We start from the raw sequence: 22,909 nt of genomic DNA, 5'->3' as shown, positions 1-22,909 counted from the left end.
TGCAAAGACAGCGGATTGGGGAGAAGGAAGTGCGAATGAAGAACAATCAACATTTGAATTTTCAATCTTTCATTCAATCCATTGAATCCACGTTTGGCATCTTTTTCTTGTAGAAGCTCCAGACTAAGAAACCATGCAAAAATGTAACTTGAATTTAAATTCCAGGAAATGGGTTTGATCCTTGAGATGAATTATTCTTTAGATTTTCTATGGTGCATTTACAAAAACCTAGACCTGGGATTTGCAGAGTGCCTATTATCCTGCACATTGAGGATTGCCCATACCCCAGGAAGAAAGGTCCTGTGTTGCCGACTGATTCATGTTGTTCCATTCATCAGCCTTATCCAGTGCTTGCCTTCATCTTACTTCCTTTCTCTTTGAAACCGTGCCTCTTAGTAAATGTCATTGCTATTGTCCATTCATGTGTGTTTCATATTTTAAGGGTCTTTAATTGTTTCATTCTAACAGCATTCCCCTCCCTTTTAAACTATCTTGGAAGTCTGTTTAAAAAAATCTACAGGACCTGAAATATATTAAAGACTTCAGAGTTTCTCATACAATGTTTTCATCTTTTTTTTTTTTTTTTTTTTAAAGAGGCATTTTGTAGCTCAGGGAGAGTCACTTTAAAAATCTCATTCCACTGAGATACCACATGCCCCTGTTTGTTCAGAAGTGTTGACTGACAGGAACTACTTTACCACTCACCTGTGTCTGTCTAAACCTGCCAGATTCCAAGAGGTCATTGACTCTTTTCATAACTCCCTGTTTATGCAAAGTTCTGTGTCATTCACACAGTTAATAAAGGTGGTGTCATTTAGCCTTTAAAAGCTATTTCCAGGGATCATTTCTTACAATAATGAAAGAGTCAAATAAATCCCAATGACCTGAGCAGATAGATTCTTGAGCCAGTCAAACTTCTTTATTTTTGATGTCCATGTTGACGTGTCTGTCTACAGAAAAAGGATAGAGGTAATGCCATCTCCCACAAGTGCTCATGTTTACACCACAGATTGATTTCCGTCCAACCCATTTTCATTCACTTTTCTATTATAAATAAGTCTAACTCAGGTAACGTACATGAGTTAAGTAAAACAGGTATGAGAAAGCATACTTTGGCGCACATAGATGCTCTAGGCCTATATCTGTTTCTTACATTTAATAGACATGTTGGTGTAATACATATTTTACTGTCTTATTCTATATTAAGAAAAAAATAGTATGAGTATGATGACAAATGGAAACAGAGACGAGTATTTGGGGGCATGGAAAACTGGGGAGCACATATCCCATCTAGAGGGATGCCCGACTGCTTTGGTCCAGCGCACTGATGCTACATGGGAAGGAGGGCCTGGCTGGTGTTGTCAAATCTTCTCACTCTCAAAAAAACAAACAACAAAAACAAAAACAAACAAAAAACAAAAAAAGAAACACAGAATGTTAGCTTTTTATATAAAAATTTCCAAAGTTTAGATTTTGGCAACAATTTTGCAAAAGTTAAAAAGCACTTTTTAGACCAAATCTGATACTTGTTAAAGCTAAATATTACTGACTGGCCACGAGTTAGGAGCTGCTAAACTAAATGAGACCCAAATGCAAGGCATCTGGGCAGTTTGACATGGAGTAAGGAGAGGGAATGTTTGCTCTGATTAATTTTCTTCTACAATAATAACAATACAGAAATTGTGGAATGTTCTAGAAGCCACCAAGAAAGTATTCAACTTCTTTCAGGCCATTCCTGGATCCTGATCACCTTCTTCCCTACTCCTCAGAGTCATCTCTTCCCCATGCACAGACACTCTTACACACCACACACACACACACACACACACACACACACACACACACACACACTGGTTACCTAAGGATGCCTTTCCTTGATGTCCAGTCTGTGTTTAGACAACTTAGCTTCCTGCTTGGGCATTATGCTATTAGAACTTGAAAATATTTCCGTAATGACATTCCTGTTTCACTAAATCCTAATTTATCCTTGATTCAAAGTCATTTAAAGTCAGTTAGCCATATGAAACCTCTGGCTCCTATGCTCTGTATACGTACCCAGGTGCCTCTTTGCTAGTTGTATAAAGTTAATGGCCGATTTGTAAGCACTCACCTGGATCTCATTGAGAAGAGCATCATGTCTACTAAACACTAGGGAAAATCTTAGGATTGTGCAATTCCTAGGGTTGGCCTGGGGTAAGAAAACCCATCTAAATGATTGTTTATCATTGTCTGGATAAAGGCTCCTCAAACAAGGGATCAGCATAGAGAATTAAGTATGACAGTATGCCAGAACAGTGGTTCCCAATCTATTTGGCACCAGGGACTGATTTCATGGAAGACAGTTTCTCCATGGACTTGGGGCAGGGGGATGGTTTTGAGATGAAATTGTTCCACCTCAGATCACCAGGCGTTAGCTTCTCATAAGGAGCACGCAACCTAGAACCCTTGCATGCACAGTTCACAATACGGTTCTAGCTCCTATGAGAATCTAATACCATCGCTGATCTGACAGAGGCGGAGCTCAGGCGGTGATGCTCGCTTGCCCACCGCTCACGTTCTGCTGTGTGGCCCAGTTCCTAACAGGCCGCAGATCAGTACCAGTGGCATTAGGTACAGGACTGTGGTGGATGTTGGGGACCACTGTGACAGAAGAGATCCTTTAGTACTTTAAGGGATTTCAGAGCAGCCTAGTGGTTCCTGCTCCTAAAAGGGATACTTCGCAGTGTTGTGGTATCTGAACGCCTTAAGGAAACAAGACAATTCTGAAGTTAGGCCCAGAGCAAGGGAAGAAGGAGCACTTCCAGAGGCAATCCTGAAGTTAGCTCCCTCTAGCCCAGCCAACCTCTAGCTTGTGACCTCATTGCCATCCTCTACTTCCTCTTTCTTTGCCTCTGCACTGTTTGACTGGGGTTGCCATAATTCTGATGTGGCCTGCTGGCTGGATTAAGATCTTCTGGCTTTCTGAAATGGTCTGCATCCTGTTTGCTACATCTGTATCCCTAAGCTCCTCATGTCAGTGTTTCCAATCAAAATGTATTAACTTTGAACCCTTGGCTCCTGGACTCTACTTTGCTAAAAGGATGCTGACCTTGACTCTGCATGGAGCCAATTTCCCGCCCCCTCCAAGAGCATCTACCTCATGGAAGGATATACAAGTTCCTTCCTCTAACAACAACCCCTCTTGCCAGATGCTGTGCCTTGGAAATGCAGTCATATTTAAGAATGGACATTGCCCCAACGTTTGCACTAACTTAAGCTGACTGACTACTTGTGCACAGGACATACCAGAGTCAGAGCACTGGAATTATTATTTTATGTCTTTTCTTCTAGCTTAAAAAATATATTTTTAAAAACTGGTTTCATAAGTATTACGTTATTGACCTGAAAATAAAAAAAGCAAATGCTTATTAAGGCGTGTTGGTCACTATGTGTTAGAGGACAGGAATTCCTGGTGATGCAATCGGCTTCATCCAGCAACTGAGTACAGAAAACCTTTTCATATGTGCTAAGCTGCAATAAAGCCTCCGTGCAAACAGTCAGCTCTGACTGTGGATCCCAGCTTCTCTGCTGAGGTTCAGATCCCTCAGGACAGCATTTCCTGATGGAGTCAGTCACTCAATTCTGTATCCAGGCACTCATATTGATGACATGCAAGCAAATAAAATGGTTTATGAGGAACGACTGCTACCAGGTCTTGGTAGTCCTGAGGGTCAATAAAATGTTACTTGAGGAAAAGAATCATCAGCATAAAGATTAATTATCTGTTAAATCATGGTAGTGAGAGTAGCTTTTTCTATTGGGTGATGAATTTTTATGCATGGTCTGACATGTATGAGTTTGACATATTACACAATTGGTATGACAAAAACAGAGAATGCACAGTGAGAAGCCATATGAAGGTGACTGTAAGAGGATTTGACTGCATCTGAGAGGCAATTCACTCTCTTGAGCAACTCAACTCCGATGTCTACTAAATGGAATTACTCCTATACACAGGACTAGTTGCTGGAATTACTCCTAAGTGTATTACAACCATGGTCCACCACTTATTTAATAAGAAAATCATAATTAGTATGAATGTTTAAACATCTTCAGTATAGGCAAATGTTTTGTTTATAAAAGTCAGGTCAATAAAATGGCACTACTCCTTTATATTTTTTATCATAAATAATAAAGAATTGCTTGTGGAGTATCTAAAGTACAGTCAGGAAAACTGAAATTACTCTAGGTGTATCAAACAGAAGGAATTTACTAGAGGGACTTGACAGAAATGTGGAGGAGCAAGGAACCCATAGAGGGGATGGTGAGGCAACCCACATGTTAATAACAGCAATTAACCTCTAAGTTTAGCAGGAGGAAATGCTATTACCAGGGCCAGAATTTGTAAGCTACAGCCATGGTGAGGTCTTCCCAGTAGATTAAATCATAGAGGAGACAACCATTGCCAGGGATGTAATCTGAAGCACAGACAGACGGGGAGAAGTACCCTGGCTTCTTCCATCTCCCACCCTCCAGCCTTCCAACAGAGCCTCTCTTTGCCTAAATCTATAAGAAACCCAGGGAGAAAAGCAGCCTCAGAAATGCAGTTTCCAGAGCAGGACATGGGAATTATTACTAACTGGCAAATGACTAGGACATTGGTATCTCAGAAGACAAGTATATTTGTATATTTGCCCTAGATAATTAACCTATCTCTTAAGTGTACTTTGACGAGTGAATTTTAGCTCTATTTTTATTATTCTGATTTAAAATGAATGAACGAAAATCACAATCAGGCTGTGATGCATTTGCCAATAATTTGACCTATGAGATATCTAGTTAGGTCTCTCTGTACCCACGTATCTTCATTTTTCCTTAAATGTTCTTTGCTGTCTACCTCCTTCCATCTTTTATTTTAGCCTTGGGATTATCCACTAAACAGGAATGATGATTTCATTCATTGTTATAACCTAATCCCTCAGAGGGTGAGACAAGCTGGAAGGTGGGGGAGTACATGTTGGTAACTATTTTAGACATGCAAATTTTGTAAGTTCAAATATCTTACTCAGTACTAGGACGTGAGTAGGCAAATGCCTGGTTCAATGATATAAACACAGCAAACATTAGCCCGGAATGTAGTAGGAGAAATGCAAGCAAAAGAAGTATTTCAGAAGCATCCTGATTTTTAGATGCTAGAATTTTCTTTCATCTGAATTGCTGACATCCATCACAGTTTTAGCAACGTTTTACTTGCTGCCATGGGGATCTGTTCTCTGCAATCCAAAATGCAGAATGACTTGATTCTGAAACATATTGAGTGCAATCTGCTTCTAAACCTGCAAGGCATATCTAAAATTACGTGCACATTTTATTGAACCGATACTGCCATAGTGTCTATTATTTGCCTGCATTATTCTAAGGACTTAATAAATATTATCACATTTTACTTTTTCAAGCTATGGAAGGTACAGATATGAGGACAGGTCATGTGCACTGGCCTATTATGTCTCATCATTTTGCAAATGAGGAAACTGGAACAGAGACATTAAGTAATAGCCCTACAGTTATAAAGTTAGCAGTTGGTAGAGCCAGGATTTGAACCCAGGTGGTCTAGTTCTAGAGTCTGTGTTTTTAACCACTAAGCTGTGCTATTCTCTTCCATATGGCAACCTCGGGTTAGTCAGACCTATTGCATGAAGGCTCACAGCTCTGCTAGTGAGCATTCTAGCAAACAAGGTGGAAGCTGCCTGGTCTTGCATGATTTGGCCTCAGAAGTTACCTAGTGTAACTGCACTGTAATCTCTTGGTCAAAGAGGTGATGAACCCACTCAAAACTAGGAGTGTGGGAAGAGTGTCAAAGCGTCAAAGAATTTGCAGCCATGCTTGAATCCATCACACTGGGCAAAATACCAGAAGCAATAACCACAATATACGATACCCAGAATGGTGTGTTGGTTTTTATTTGCTGAAATGACCTTATGGTTTCCTATATTTGGTCCTCATTTATCTACAGCAGGAAATGGAAGGAAATAGAGTCTTTCCTTTAGGCAGTTCTCTGTTCCAACTTGTATTCTTCTAACGCCTCCCTTAACTCTGACAACATTCTAAATGGCATCGGACAAGACTTCCACGGACTCAAGTTTCATTGATGTAGTTGTACCCAAACAGAAAAGTTCTGTTGCCTATATTCAAAACACATTGCTAAGCCAATTTTCTCTAAATTCTCCTGAATTTCCTCCCCTGGGAGGATTTTACAACTGCCAAGTTTGAATATTAAACCTTTAGGTACTTTTGAGTAATACTCAGCAGAGAGAAAAGAAAAAGCTATTTTAATAAAGTGATGTTGTGGAGAGATAGAGATAGAGAGAGAGAGAGAGTGTGTGTATGTGTGTGTGACTCTCAGATAAAATGTAGGTATTTCTATTTTAACTGTAAACTACTGAACAAATTCAGCTCAGTCTTTTGAATACAAGTTCAATTTATGAGGCCAGTGACTATCAAAAAATTTAAGCTGAAAAATAATGGGAAAACCACTCAACTCACCAAAATTCTGTTTTTCATTAAAATCTGAGTTTGTGACGAATGTGTCTTTGTAAAAAATAGCTCTGGTGAATGCTACTATTAAGGTACTCAATGACATTTCTTTATGATGTTTTCCCAAGGTAGCAATTTGATTGGTATAGAGAAAAATTTCAAAAGAAGGTTTCCTTCTGTGTCATGATCTAAGACACGAATTTCACATGCAGACAAACAAATATCGGAGTGATCAGGCTGGTTGGTCTGTTGGGTCGTTATAGCCAAGGTTAATTCTAATTACATGACTGGCTGCAAATTTGTCCTTTCCTCTCCCACCAATGCAGCAGCAGACAAAAGATGGCTGTTGGAACACAACAGTTAACAGTAACATTCTCTGCCACAACCTCTAAATGTGCAGACAAAAATGTTAAAGGAGCTAGCAATTAAAATTATTTTTATTAATTAAGGATGGGTCAACATGAAATCAAATCACCCACTTAGTTCAGCAAGAACTTGAATAAACCCAGTCATCAGGAATATCCTACAGGGAATATCTGAATGATGGATGGAATAGACTTAATTAGAAAGCTTTTTCAGGCTTCCTAGGGCAACCAAACTTCTTTTAAAGTCTACATGCTTCCTATCTTCAATGGGAAGCAATGTGTACTTGGAAGATATGAGGGCAATCCAGTGACTATGTGAAGTATCTTCTTTATAAATCCTAACAAATGGAAGAGAGAAGATTAGAATATATAATACAAGAAAATGTTACCTGAATAAAAGCAATTTGAAGTAGCCAATTTATTGAATGTGTTTTATAATGTGTTCTGAAACAAATGAATACATGACAGCAAACACAGATATGTCTTACAAAAATTGCAACTTCAAAGATCAAGAGAATTTTCTTAGGAATACAAGTAGAAAAAGAAAATTGAGTATAAGGATGAAAATCAAGCTGGCCATAGACTTAGCTATAGTAACATCTATTACTAGTGGTAATATAGCAATGTCCTCAAGTTATTTGGGATGGAGGTGGGTAGGTAAGGTAAGGATTCATGTAAAAATTCTAAACTAAGTCAAGAGGGCACACTTATTTGATGCCAACTGAATTATATGCAAACATTCAAAAATTATAGCTTTTATGATTAAATTGCTTAATATTTTAAATCACTTAGTGTGTGGCATATAGAAAGCATTATGTAACTGCTAGTTAATTCATAAAATAAGAAAAAACTGAATCTCATGAAGTCCATAAGCTCTTCGTAATAAAATCTGCCTTAACAAGGGAAGCCCTGATAAGACTACAAATGTGTGTGCTAAACCTATTTATATACAGAATTAAAATTAAATCAATGTGGGGCCAGGCACAGTGGCTCACACCTGTAATCCCAGCACTTTGGGAGGCTGATGTGGGGGATGCTTGAGCTCAGGAGTTTGAAACCATCCTGGGCAACAAAAATGCAAAAATAATAATAGAGCAACCGGATATCAGGAAGTAAGGGGGCAGAGCTAGGAAGATGTGTCAGTGTACTAATTTCCCCACTTTAGTATGGAGAATGAATGAATAGATTATCTCTAAAGTAGATGAATCATGCAATAGAGCTTCCTCTTATTCATGTGTTCAACTAGTGTTTTTGAAGACCACCATGTGCCAGGCACTGTTTTAAGTGGTATGGATGTAACTATGGTAATTCTTCATTTTATATCATTGGTAGGTTCTTAGAAACAGTGACTTGGAGCCAAATGAGGTACGGCAGGTTCTCTGATAACATGGTTCCCTTCAAAGTCATTTTATTGTAATTTTATGAGAAAAAAATGTTTTTCTTATACCTCTCTTCACTTACGATTGCAGTTTCCAAGAACCTATTGACATGGTAAGTAAGGAAGGACTTTCTGTACAAACAAGATATGCAAGATCCCTGCTCCCTCACACTTTATCCTCTAATAGAAAGAGACTAGCCAATGCAACTAGATAAGATAAAAAGAAATGGGTGGACAGGTAAATGAAAGACTCTCAAACGTAAGTGGGATAATATGTGACAAATGTCATTTCCAACTGGTAATAATAGATAATTCAATAAATGTGATGGGAAATCGGCAAACAAAAATACATTTCAGATGAGTCACAGATTTAAAGATAAATAATTAATCCATTAAAATAGTGTGAGAAAGCATTGGTAAATGTATAATCTTGGAGAATGAAAATACCTTTTAATTTAAGGCAGAAAGCACAGAAATCACAAAGCTAAAGATGAGTACATTTAATTACATCAACATTTAAATTTGTGTACAAAAAATATATAATAAGATCATAAGATAGTCAATAGATGGAAAAATATTTATAACACATTTCTGAGACAGGACACATTTCTTTAATAGATAAAATTCCTGTAAAAATAATTTTTAAAAGTAGATGTGATAATGGTAATGTAATTCTTTTTGTTTGCTTGCTTTTTAAGTCAATGAGGAAAAGGCAAACAAGCCAGAAAAATGGGCAACGAATCTGGTAAAAGCAAACTGAAATACAACGGCTAGTAAGTAGAAGGTAAGATTTTCAGTCTCATTCATAATAAAAAGAAATGCAAGTTGAAATAAGGCAGAATTGTTAATACCCTTACCATTTTACTAACATTTGATGGCGCCCAGAGCTGAAATGAATTCCATTGAGGATAGAGTAAATCAGTACATACTTTTGTGAAATGCAATTCATGTACAATCTTAAATTTTTTTAATGCACATTTTCTGACCAGAAAATCTATTGTTAAAAATGTCCCCTCTGCGTATATTAGTAAAATTGTTTATAAATGTATTAATTAAAACATTCTTATAAGAGCAGAAAGAAAAAAAACTGGAAATAGCTAAATGTCCATCAGGAGGAGAAATTAAATTATGGCAACAATCCTGCCCTTAAAAACAATGAAGTGGATACGTATGAATAGATCTCCAAGATTGATTGATTGATTCATTTGAGACGGAGTCTTGCTCTGTCGCCAGGCTGGAGTGCAGTGGCACAATCTCAGCTTACTGCAACCTCCGCCTCCAGGGTTCAAGTGATTCCCCTGCCTCAGCCTCCCGAGTAGCTGAGACTACAGGCATGCGCCACCATGACCAGCTAAGTTTTTGTATTTTAGCAGAGATGGGGTTTCACCATGTTGGCCAGGATGGTCTCATTCTCTTAACTTCGTGATCCACTCGCCTCAGCCTCCCAAAGTGCTGGGATTACAGGCATGAGGCACTGCACCTGGCCAAGATATATTTATTAAAAAAAAATCAAAAACCTAGGAAGATGTGGATATTAGTGACTGTGATGTCAGACCTTTTTGCAAAGGTTTATACACAAATATACACACATGTGTACATCTGTGCAAGTGCGTTGATTCTCGTGTTTAAATATGCATGTTAGCCCTGTTTACCTTTAGAAAAAAAGTCTTTTATTAGTATTTATTATTTCATTTTAATTTTATATATTTTAGCACTTTAAAAAATTTTTAACATGTGTATATCATTATTTTTTAAGTTGACAGAGGTCATCTGGGTAAGAGAACTATGGGTCATTATATTTTTCTTTCTTAACTTTTCTCTATTAAAAATACTTTGGCTAACTATAGTTACTCACACCTGTAATCCCAGCATTTTGGGAAGCTGAGGCAGGAGGATTGTTCGAGCCCAGGAGTTCGAGGCTGCAGTGAGCTATGATCATGACACTGCACTCCAGCCTGGGCAACCAAGTGAGACCCTGTCTTAAAAAAACCAATACTTAAAAATATTATTTAAAATAAAATATGATGTCATTATTGTTTAATTTTTAATAGTTTATAAACTTCTCATGTTAAAATGAGAGAGAATTCCCTAAAATATTCGGCTCTTTTGTAAACTGGGAGCAACATATTATTTATTATGTGAGACATGTCTTGGGGGCTAAAGAAGACTAGCATTCGCCGTTTATCTTGGGGGTGGGGTCCAGCTGCATTCTCCTCTTTCCCTGATGGCAGCCTGGCCCACATAGTAAGACAGTGGCCTTCTTCTCCTAGATCTCCTTCTCCAGCTCTGAACCTGCTTCTTCCAAAGCAAGGCCTTTCAAGTTGAATAAAAACAGAAATGTCAGCAAGTATTTTCTCCCATTATATAGGTAGCCTTTTCATTTTGTTGATCCTTTTTTTTTTTCTGAGCAGAAATTTAGTGGTTTGATGTAGTCCTACTTGTTTATTTTTGCTTTTGTTGCCTATGCTTCCAGTGTCATATCAAAAAAATTATTGCCAGGACCAATGTCAATGAGCTTTCCCCCTGTGTTTTCCTCTAGGAATTTCATGGTTTCAGACCTTACATTTAAGTCCTAATCTTATGGTATATGGTATAAGACAAGGATCCAATTTTATTCTTTAGTATGTGTATGTTTGGTTTCTCAACACCATTTATTGAAGATAATTTCCTTTTCCCATTGTTTATTCTTGGTGCCTTCGTCAAAGATCAGTTAACTATATGTGTGTGGATTTATTTCTGTGCTCTTTATTCTGTTCCATTGGTCTATGTGTCTGTTTTTATGTCAGTACCATATTGTTTTGATAACCATTGCTTTGCAATATAGTTTGAAGTAAGAGAATGTGCTGCTTCCAGCTGTGTTCTTTTTTCTCAAAATTGCTTTGGCTATCCGGGTCTTTTGTTGTTCCATATGAAAGTCAAGATTTTTTTTTTCTATTTCTTTGAAAAATGACATTGGAATTTTGATAGATTACATTGAATATGTACATGGCTTTAGATAGTATAAACTTTTTAACAACATTAATTCTTCCAATCCATAAACACAGGATAGCTTTACATTTAATGTCTTCTTCAATTTATTTCATCAATGTTTTATAGTTTAAAGCGTAGATATCTTTCACCTCCTTAGTTAAATTTCTTGCAGCATTATTCGCAACAGCCAAGATATGGAAACTAACTAAACACCCATCCAGGGAAAAGTGGGTAAAGAAATTATGGTACATATAAACAATGAAATATTACTTAGCCTTTAAAAAGAAGACCATGTCATTTGTGACAATGTGGATGAAACTGGAGGATGTTATGCTAAGTGAAATAAGCTAGACACATAAAGACATATACTATATGATCTCACTAATATGTGGAACCCAAAAAAATTAAACTCATAAAAGCAGAGAGTAGAATTATGGTTTTGAGGGGATGAAGAAGGTAATGGGGAGATGTTGGTCAAAGGGTACAAACTTTCAAACATAAGAGGAGCAGGTTCTGGGGATCTCATGTACAGCAGGAGTGGTGATGGGTGTGTTAATATGATAGTGGTAATCACCATACTATGTATATGTGTATCAGGTCATCATGGTGTACGCCTTAAATATATTTAAACTTTGTCAATTAAATACTACATATATAAAATATAAATAAATATTTTTTAAAACAAGAAAAATCCCAGATATGCCTGGAGGCTTTCCTATTAGGTAAACTTGGTGGAGAGACCATAGTGCTCAGAAAACAGTGTGGAGCACGGGAAGAAAAGTAACTCAGAATACGATTCTGAAAGTGTTCATTAAAGCACACTCAATGTAGAATTAATTAGTCATTCATTTTATGGTTAATCCACCTCACTCAGGTTATTTCAAAAAGTGATAGAAAGACAATCACTTTCTATATGAACAGAAAAGCTGTTCACATTAAGTTCCTTTTGTGGCTTAACTGAAGCTAGAAGCCAAATCAACAAAACGTGGGAATCGCCCAGTTTTGATTTTTAATTACTGATTGATATGGTTTGACTCTGTGTCCTGACCCAAATAGTAAACCCCACATGTTGAGGGGGAGAGTTTGTGGGAGGTGATTGGATCGTGGGGACAGTTTCACCTACACTGTTCTTGTGAGTAAGTGAGTTCTCGCGATACCTGGTTCTTTGATAAATGTTTGGTGCTTCCCCCCACAACCCCTCCTGCTGCCTTGTGAAGAATGTGCTTGCTTCTCCTTTGCCTTCCATCACGACTGTAAGTTTCCTGAGGCCTCCCCAGCCATGCAGAACTGTGAGTCAATTCAACCTCCTTTATAAATTACCCAGTCTCAGGCAGTTCTTTATAGCAGTGTAAGTCCTACACTGATGTAGGACATTAAACAAGAGTCAATTGATCTAAAATATAAAAGTGCTTCTTTTGTTTACTGCTGAAAATGAAAGAGGACATGTGGGAATGCAATTCAGACATCTCCTGGTAGCTCCATAATGAAAATCACTTAAAATATATGACCGAGGTAACTTTTGGCAAATACATCAGTACTTAAAATAGCCAAATAGTTCTAGTTCTGTCTGATTCTATGTTTGGCACTTTGGGACACTGTATTAGCTGTCTAACTAAAGTGAGGTAAATCCAAATTTGCTCTGAACTAGATGAGAACACTCAAATAATCAGAGATCTCTTCTCCCTATAATGCTTTCATGAGAAATGAACAAGTAACAAGTAGATTTGATTTCTCTTTTCCTCTTCCTCCCTCAGTCCCTCCTTCCCTCCCTCTCTTCTTCCTTCCTTCCTTGATTTCTTCATTCCTTCTTTACAACAACCACTCCATAATGTCTCAAATGGTAGAACAAATATAATACAATGTCTCTATTTTTCCTGAATAACAGCTGGTTCAAAGATGATACTTGGCCATAAACATGTTTCTGAGGTTTTCATTATAGGAAGCTAACCAAACTTAAAATGTTGAAAAATAAACTAAATTGTATTCAGGGATATTTTATTATAATTGTGTATAAGGTACATATAAGTAAAACATAAAATTTAATTTGCATTTCACCTTTAAGTTTTCATGTATTTTTCATCAGCATTCATTCCTACTATATTAAAGTAACTAACTTCCCTGGAGCTCCATCTTTTCTGCCTACTTAGTAGTTTACTTGTGTAATAAGACATTGAAACAGTAAGCTGCTGAATCAATACCAAGTCAGCAAAAGTCAACTGCAAGAAAAGCAGATCTATTGCTAACATTAATTTTTAAGGCATTTAATGAAATTATAGCTGTTTTACCTAATGATCTTATAACTTATTCTCTACTCTGGATCAGACCAGATACTGCCCATCTGTTAGCCACTTTATACATGCAAATTGGGGTTTTATTAATGAATTGTTTAAACCAAAAAAAATGGCTCCCTAATAACCTAAAAATGATTAGTCTCACTTTGTAAAAAGACAGCTTACCTATTTGGTATACACCTACTGACATGAGTGATCTTAAGAGACTAATTTTCAGGATATAATAGTAATTGACAATTGTGGGAATTGACAATTTGAATTCTGGAACCTAAATGAGTTCGGTTTTTTTGTTTGTTTGTTTTTTGTTTTTTTTTTTTCAAGAATTTTCTCAATCTCTATTCATTTATAAGTAGAGCATGTTCCTGCTTCTGTATTTTCTATGCTATCATTTCAACTCATTTTTCACTCCTTGTAGACCATTAAGTTCCACCACATCTTACCATTTCAATCTCTTACAGCATTCTCCTTCACCCCACGCTTCTGCTGAGTGCAAGGACTCTCTATCTCTTGCTTAAACAATTATAACAGCCTTTTAATTTATCCTTCTGCCTGTAATCTGGCTGTATTCCAAGCCATCATCCCCACTTCTACCAAAGAGATTTTTCTCAAAAGCAAAGTAAAGCCTAGGGGGAAAAGTCCAAATTCCTTTGCCCAGCAAAATATTGGCACCCCTTTCTCCTCCTCTGTGCAGTCATACTAAGCTGCTGATCATTTCTTTAATGCATCTTGATGTTTCATGCCTTTCTGCCTTTACCCCTGCTGTTCCTCCTGCCTGGAATTCCCTCCCCCACCTTGTCTATCTGCCCAACACCTGCTCAGTTTTCATGATCCAACTCAAGTGCTATGTCCTCCCAGGAAACCTTTTCTGACCTTCAGCTGTAGGTGGTAACTCTATTCTTGGTTCAATTTCTGTACCTTGTATAAACTTCTGTTTGGTTGATTTGTATACATCACCATATTCATCTTTGTAGCTCCAGAAACTTAGCAGTGCTTGGAAAAGTAAAAGTCATTGAATGAGTAAATGAAGCAAGTGCAGCAGGAAATAGGTCTCCAAAGCAAACAGTTTTATTTCATTTGTGGCAAAGTGCCATTCAATTTAAATTCAAAGCCATTTTGATAGGCACAATCTCAGTTCAACAGAAACTCCAGTATTCCTTTTGGGTTCCTCCAGAAGCTCACTGGATGACAAGAGTTCAAGTACAAGTAAGTTAGAGGGAGGTGAAGAAAACACAATTGGGGAATGGGAAGGTGAGGTAGGGAAGGGAAGGCAGCCTATGAAGGATGCATTCTTAAGCCAGTTATCACTGTGGCTGACTAAAATAGAGTCAGTTCAGATCATGCACCTTGGAATTACCGCTCCTAGAGGCAAATGGGTATTCATACGCTAACTCCCATTGGTCACTGATTGAGGGTTGCCCCTAGGAGATATTAATTCCCTAGGGCATCTGGCCAGCAGCACATGGGCAGAATAAGCTGCACCAAGTGGGAAAAGCCCTTAGTTGGCAATCAGGTATGCTCTGGGGTGGTCAGGGCTGAGGGTGCTGTGGTAGACCTTGACATGGCAGCTACATCTGGTCTTTGGTGCTGTTGAGTGGTTATTGTAAATATAAGAGGATAAAATAGGATATTTCTCATAGTCTCTCAGCTCACATATATCTCAGACTGTTTGCTCAGTTCAATATTAATTAGGGAAAGGAGCAGAACATTTTGTTTCCCAGTAAGACAATTAATGAAATATGTCCAGGTGAGAATATCCACTAAAAAACACTGTCAAATTGATTCTCTTGGGTTGCTATTGTTCAATTTGAGTATGTTGTAATCGTAATTCTAAAGTCATTACCATCAAACCCTTTTTGCCTTTGCCAAATTATCTCACCTGAATTAACAGGTAACCAAGATGAAAATAATTTACAATTTACAGTTGGTCCCATTAAGGCCCTATGGAGAGACACACACGACTAACAGCTCAGAGATAACCATGCCAGGCTGCTAGGCTTTGTTGTGGCCCAACAAGCTGTGAAAGGTGCAGAAATATGCAAATCAGTAGATGATGAATCCCTAGGTATTAATTAGAAGTTACAAATATATTATTCTTTTAAATTAAAATATATAAATTAGAACTTACAAATATATATAAAATATTCTCCTGGAAGATTTTATCTTGTAAAGAAGCAATGACCATACAGAAATTCTCAAGCAAAGCCAATATATAAACTCTTCATTGATTTTGTTGAAGTTCTCTAGTTGAAGTTCATTCAACTATTTAATGAACTATTTGGAGACACTTTCTACCTACTGATAATGCCTTCTTTTTACTTTCTTTTATGACTTGCATCACCTCCTCTGCTCTTGAATGTATTACTTACTTATTTGAGATAAATATATATCTGGAGAAATCACTCATAAAGAAGAAGTAACTCCAACAGTTGTGTCAATAACCAAAGTTTCGTTTGTCAACTGGTTATTTTTTTCTGTGATACAATCAGATCTTTTCTGAATCCTGCACTTAAAATCTTTTAAAAACTTGAGGGCACTTTGAATTAAACTAACAATTATTTTTACTTTTTAAATAAACATTTCTGACGTCTAGCAGCTTACAATCGAGGAAAGGACCTAACTATTTTATATGTACTTAGCCCCCTAGTAACTCTTAATTATTTATTTGAATAATGTTTTTGAAAATAAAAAAGATAAAATATTTCAATGTACCCAGCAAGTTAAATCAAACCTAAAAGGATTTATAAAAGTTTACTGAGATTTATCACTCTGATAGGTACTACCAATTCATACAAAGAAAGTTTAAGGAATTAAGACAATTACAAATAAATGTGGCCAGGGAAAGGAAGCTCAAGACCACTCTGAGGTAGACAAGAAGTAGTGTTAAAAGTTGCATAGACAAAGTATGGAATGGGATTTCAGAGAAGAGAAAGAGCTGAGATCTGGCAATGTCAGGGAGGGCTTTATGGAGTGACCACAGGTCCTGTGTGCCTGGGACAGTTCTTGTTGACCCCTATTATTCCAGTGTATTTGTATCTTCACATTTCACTCTCAAAAAAGCCCATCTGTTTGTATGACAGATTATTGGGTCGCTTCCTTCACAAAGCAAAATGGAAAGAAACAATAGGATTGGGGCCACTATGGAAAATGACAGTGGCCCCAAGGGTAATAAAGGACATGAGTAGAAGTCACCAGGGTGGATATGAACGTCATGTGCTGGAGACAGAAAGAGCCTGATTTTGCTGCATTAGAAGTTCCCCTTGGGAGATAAATGAGATGAAGATAGCTGGATATGGAGGAGCAACATTGGGGGGTTTCCTGAAGATCAGCTCAGACAGAAACAAGATCTTATTTTCCTATTTTTACGTCACTAGAAATGCACTTGCCCATTCACGTTATTTTCTATTAGCTTTCCATTCAAAGTCCTACACATATACAATAATTGGTGTCCTGGATTGGAAGAGAAAAGAATTTTCCAATCTGTCATCTCCATAGAAATTCTTTGTCTTTGCAGTGCTTAGGTTTCTACTCCTGTCCTCTTTCAGAGTGAACTCTGAAGAAGCTGTGTTCTGGGTTGGAAGTGATGAGCTTCCAACAGATCACTGTTAAGTTCAGATGAAGAGGAACCCCCCAGCAAATTGTTACAGATAAGACCTTAGGTCCACCTCATTGCTGAAGAATCACCTCTGCCTAGCTAGCTCTGTCCCAGGATGGAGGGCAAGAAACCAGGAAACAGAAAGATTGGGAGACTCAGGTAATTTGCTGGGAAGAAAGTCATCTTGAGAATAAGTTAATAAAGAGGAAAAGTCTCAGGCATTTCCACATTTGAGCAAACATCTTCTAGGCAATAACTGGGCTTCTACCACAAGAGCTGATTTCAAAGATCCATTTGAGGATGAAAACTCCTGGCTATCATATTGAAGAAATTGAGAACATTTGCCACATGAGCCCAAAGGGCCATATAGTAAGGAGTTGATCAAATTTATTGTTCAGGTGAAAAGTTGAGTTCTTCTAAGTCACCCCGTTCCTACAAGTGTCGGTCATGTTTGCATTCAATTTTTTAAAGTCTCTCTTTTGACCCTAGCTTCCTCATTATTTGAACTTTTTTAAACAGCCAAATCACATGTCCTCCAAAGTTACACCCCACGCTAACTCAGCTTTCTTTCTTTCTACTCCCACATCAACCCCACTAGCCTCCCTCTACTTCATTATTCTTCTATATCTGCAACCTAAAAACCTCACCAAGGAGCTGCAAACTCTTCATCTATTTGTTCCACACTCCTCACCATCATTTAAGACTGCAGACCAGCTTCTTCTTCTGAAAACTCCTCTCTTATGAATTCTAAGATAAATCACCATTGTCTGCTTTTTATTTTTCTGAACACTTTTTCTGTGACATCTTCTATGCACTTCCTTGGCAATTATTTCCTCCTGAAATGGTTAAGCCTTAGCTCAGAAATCTATAACTCAATTCCCTAATCCTCCCCCTGAACTCCAGGCCAGTGCCTAATTATCACTCCAGAGGAACTCCATGAGGATATTTAACCAGAATTTTCTAGGTACTTCTAGAAAGAATCATCCCCGAGTCTCTCATCAGGCTCTTGCTCATACTTCCCCATGTTAAGGGTCCCACTAGTTTTTGTTTTTGTTTTTTTTTCACCTGGGCTCCAAATATTAGACCCCTGATACCACTTCTGTGCATAGTTACAAAAGCTAGGAACTGGTTCTATTACCTACAGTCTCTCACTATACTTTCTATACTGCGCTATTATGCTCTACCAAATATGAGATTTGTTTTTGTAACTTGCATCTCCAACCTGCCATTCCTCTGTAAAAACATTTCACTTTGGAGTAGGAGGCAAGAGTCCTAAGATCCTGTAGTCCATCACTTTTCAAATCTTTCTAGGTTGGATATTCTTTTTCTACCTGGAGATCCACAACATGAGCAGATCTACTCTTTTCCTTCCTCCGTGCCTGAGAGGCCGACCCCTATAGGGTGCAGAGACCGAGAGTCTGAATATTTGGTGTGCAAGCTCTGAATACTCCCCTCCTCTTGAGTATGAGAAGTATCTATGAATATTATGAGATGTTAAACCTCTTATTGGGTAATGTTATAAGGTAACAGTGAAGGGATTTTTGCAGATATAATTAAGATTCCTAATCAGTTGACTTTGAGTTAATCAAAAGACAGGTTTTCCTGGGTAGGCTTAATATAATTATGTGACTCTTTTAAAACAGGGTCTAGTAGTCAGAAAGACAGTCTCCTGCTGGCTTTGATGAAAGAAGCAACCAAGAATGAGTTCTACCGCTGCAAGGAAGTGAATTCTACCAACAACCACCGGAGCATGGAAGAGAACCCTGAGGCTTATATGAAACTGCAGCCCCTGTCAAAACTGAATACAGCCTTACAAGACCCTGAGAAGAGAACTAAGTTCTTTCTGCATTCCTGACCCACAAAAACTCCAAGATAATAAAATGGGCATCAAGCCACAAAGTTTATGGTCATTTATTACACAGCAATAGGTAACTAATACACTTGCTCTTCTGGTCAAATTAGGCCAATGAGAGTCGTCCACAGATGTTCAGAGAGTAAGAGAAAAGAAAGGTTGAGATATTTATTTGCCCTGCCAGTTCCCTGGCTTCTGTCAATGGCTTGCCTTCAGCTGTGGCTTTCTCCGGGCTCCAGCAACTGCCCCTTCTGTGTTCCTGGTTTGGCTACCCAATGTGGGGCCACGATACTTCATGATCCCTTGCCACTTTCTCTCAATTCTGCCCATGGTTTTGTATAATGTTCCTTTGTTCAACTCTTTTCAGCTGCCCCTTTAGAATATGTCATCATTTCCTACTGGGGCTCAGTCTAAAGAATAGTCTTAAAAATTTCTAGTATAGCCTTATCCCTATCCAACCCCACCTCCAAACTTGAATCACCTCTTTGTACTCCTCAAAACAACATCCTACATTTTTTTCACATGATGTCTTGGCTTTGAGTTGCTACCACTGTATAGAATTGAGAGACCATAAGCATCGTGGGGGAAAAGCCCAAAACTCCCAAAACATGAGTCTAGTGTAAGCTACGCCATTTGCTAGCCATATGACTTTGGAAAAATGACTTAACTATTCCAAGCACAGTTTCTTCACCTGTAAAATAAGGGTAGTGACATTTACTGAGCAAAGTTTTTGTTCCACATTTCAGAAGTGAGTTGCTCTTCATTAAACCTGAAGCACTTGTTTCTCAACTCTCTTAAAGTTCTTATCTCATATGCCATGTATTTTATATTTATTTACCTGTAAACATGTTGCATTTCTTCCATTGAATTCTAAATAAATTATGTGCAGAGATTACGTATCTTTGTATTAACCGGAACCTAATAACATAGTGCCATGGACTTTGTAGCTGCTCAATAAATATTTGTAGACTGGGTATGTAAAAGGAAATACTATAGTTGACTCTTCACAGTCTAATTAACAGAAACTCAAAACATTTTAATATCATTGACATGGTATGCAAATGTACTGGTATATGGTAATTAAATAGTATGTAGTGGATATTTAAAACAATCGTACTTGGCCAATTTGGCCTGGCTTTGGCTTTGCATATAAATTATCCCACTCCATTCATCCTTCCTATTATGTCTAATCAAATGCAAAATAGGTAAACGTTTGAATGACTAAATGCTGCTCTTTTGCTGTGACTCCCAGTTCCCATGAAAAAACTTCATGGAAGTAAAGCAATCAGAACTGGTGTTGGGTATTGCACTAGTAACAAAGTGGTACTCATGCTAAAAAGCCAACAGGCTTCTCATGGGAGTCTTATTTTGAAGACTATAATTATTTTCCAGGAGCATGTGTTCATTCAACCCATATTTTTGAAATCTACCAAGGGCAAAAGAAAATCACATAAGACAAACTCATCTTTCAAGAACCAGAACCGATGGCCTTAATTTGCATGTATATAGTGATACAAATTTGCAACTTTTTGTTGTCTTTACACATATCTTCTCATTTATTCTTCACAGCCTCCATGAGAAGTCAACTGTTAGTCTCTACAGAGTATTCACCAGGGAGCTGACGCTATGAGAATTTGTTACTGCCTTAGATCAGAGGTCCCCAACCCCCGGACCATGGATGGTACTGGTCCATGTCCTGTTAGAAACCCCCAGGGTCAAGCAAGGGAGCATTACTGCCTGAGCCCCACCTCCTGTCAGATCAGCAGCGGCATTAGATTCTCATAGGCGCGCAAACCCTATTGTGAACTGCGCATGTGAGGGATCTAGGTTGCATGCTCCTTATGAGAATCTAATGCCTGATGATCTGACGTGGAACAGTTTCATCCTGAAACCATCCCCCTCAACCTGGTCTGTAGAAAAATTTTCCTTCACCAAACTGGTCCCTGGTGCCAAAATTGTTGGGGACCTTTGCTTTAGATTGACTGACCCAAGTGGTGACCTTTCTGATGAAATATCCACTGTTTGGCAATCTAATAAAAGCTGGGTGAAGAGAAGGAGAAGGAGGAGAAAGAGAAGGAGAAGAAAGGCATCCAAAGTCCCATCTCTTAAAACCAGGCCATATTGCAAACAGAAGACCAAAGAATACATTTGACGATACATAGAGTGAGTAGCAATCAGAAACTCTCTAAGTTCACACATGTTATCTATTTGACCATCATGTCAGTCTGAAGCAAGCAAACATATATTTATTTACCCCAATTAACAGAAGAGATGACCATTTTAAAGTCAGTCATCCATGACAGAAGCAGGAATTAGAACCAAGGTCACCAAACTACATCTTGGACTGTGATCAACATAGCTTCCAGACGTAAGGTGTACATCTTAAACTGTGTGACAGTCTATAATCGATGCACAAAATTCATTCTTCTTAATTTTTAAGAAGATGTAGTTGGTACTTGCTGAAAGCAATGATCCTGATTTGGTCAACTTGGCCTAGTTTCTGACATAAATCACTTCGCTTCTCCCATCCTTTCTACAACGTCTAATCAAACACCAAAAAGGAAAACATTTGATTTGCCTTGGCTCCAAGTTCCTGTAAAAAAAACTTCATCCAGGTAAAGTAAGTAGGGCTGGTTATAGGTGTCACACTTGTAAGAAAGCGATATGTATGCTAAAAAGCAAAGGGTTTCTCAGGGCAGTTGCCACAGGTTTCCATGGAATGACAATTACAAGGTGGACGGATCATGTAATGCCGGCTGTGAACTTTACAATACGTGAGGATCACTATTTTAAGGTTAATGTGGATCGTGTTTGGCCTAGCAAGAACAATGCTGAATGCTAATAGCTACAGAATGCAATAAAATGGAATATCATGTGAGCTGAAGTGCTAAAGTAAAAGTTGCTGAAGTATAACTGTAAGCACTTAATTTCATCCACACACAATCAAATGCAAATTTCCACTATCTCTTGAGAAACTGGCAAGAAATGACTGAAATGGAATAGCAACAACCTCCTTTATGTGGAATCATTATCTGGTCATCTTTGCTTTGTTACATAACTTGTCTTTACCCTCTGACGCACTTGAATTTGCAACTTCTACTAGCCCTTTCTTAAACAACTCCCCACTCCCACCTCTGCCCCTTCCACATTTGCTGGCAGATGCACCAAATCTGATAAATTCAGCAAGAATGAATTTCACCCTCTGAACTGAAAAACTTTGAATGAACCTTTGAAGAAGGTAGAATTGACAATGGTTAGCAGCAAGTGATATTTTCAAGGCAAACATGCACTCTCCCAAAGTATTAAATAACCCAGCATTCTGAATCGCAGGTGGAAGGTAGCCATTAGTGAAGAGAGGAAAAAAAAAATACTTCGTCTCTATTTAGATTGATCATTTCTGACTATTGCTCTTCCCTGAAAAATGGGTAGGTTCCCTCATCCTGTACTTCCATCCCTCATCAGTGTTTGGAGACTATTTTTATTCAGGGACTTCCTTCTTTCCAGCGTTCAAACTCATTTCCACCACAAGAGGGCAGCCATCTCTAAAAAAAAAAAAAAAAAATAGGGCCAAAATTTATGTAAGTTGTGCTTGGGACAAGCATTCAGTAAGTAGTTCCTCAGAAATCACACACCCTACATAAAAGAGATTCTGTAAAGGGCAACACTAACATGAAACAGTGTTCAGAAGTGCGCATTCTCCCTCAGATTCTAAACTGACAAGGTTTCCACTTATCAAGTTATGAAGTTCTAAAGCTGCAAGACATCCTCGATGTCATCCCAGGAGATTTATTTTTTATTTTTTCTTCGGGTGCATCCAATAGTTACCAACTTTTCCTCTTCTTTAAAGGCTACTTAAATCTTACTGAAGTTTTGTTTTGTTTTTGAAATCTAAGTAACGACAGAAACAATTGTTAACTTCTTAATTAAACTTGATAGGAAAGGAAATAG

The 22,909-nt window shown here is 37.9% G+C and overlaps 1 long non-coding RNA gene across 1 annotated transcript in view; it reads left to right on the top strand.

Annotated features, from left to right (window-relative positions):
- LOC111546486 overlaps nt 1-19,009 on the top strand; it is a 56,931-nt gene extending 37,922 nt beyond the window's left edge. The window contains exons 3-4 of the long non-coding RNA XR_002732793.1: nt 8,955-9,040; nt 18,753-19,009. This is a non-coding gene — a long non-coding RNA (uncharacterized LOC111546486). The remainder of the gene's footprint in view (nt 1-8,954; nt 9,041-18,752) is intronic.
- Nucleotides 19,010-22,909: the final 3,900 nt, after the last annotated feature.

Source organism: Piliocolobus tephrosceles, chromosome 20 (genome assembly GCF_002776525.5).
Source record: "Piliocolobus tephrosceles isolate RC106 chromosome 20, ASM277652v3, whole genome shotgun sequence".
NCBI classification, from domain to species: domain Eukaryota; kingdom Metazoa; phylum Chordata; class Mammalia; order Primates; family Cercopithecidae; genus Piliocolobus; species Piliocolobus tephrosceles.
Note: the sequence above shows the minus strand (reverse complement) of the source record. Positions and strands in the feature narration are given on the sequence as shown.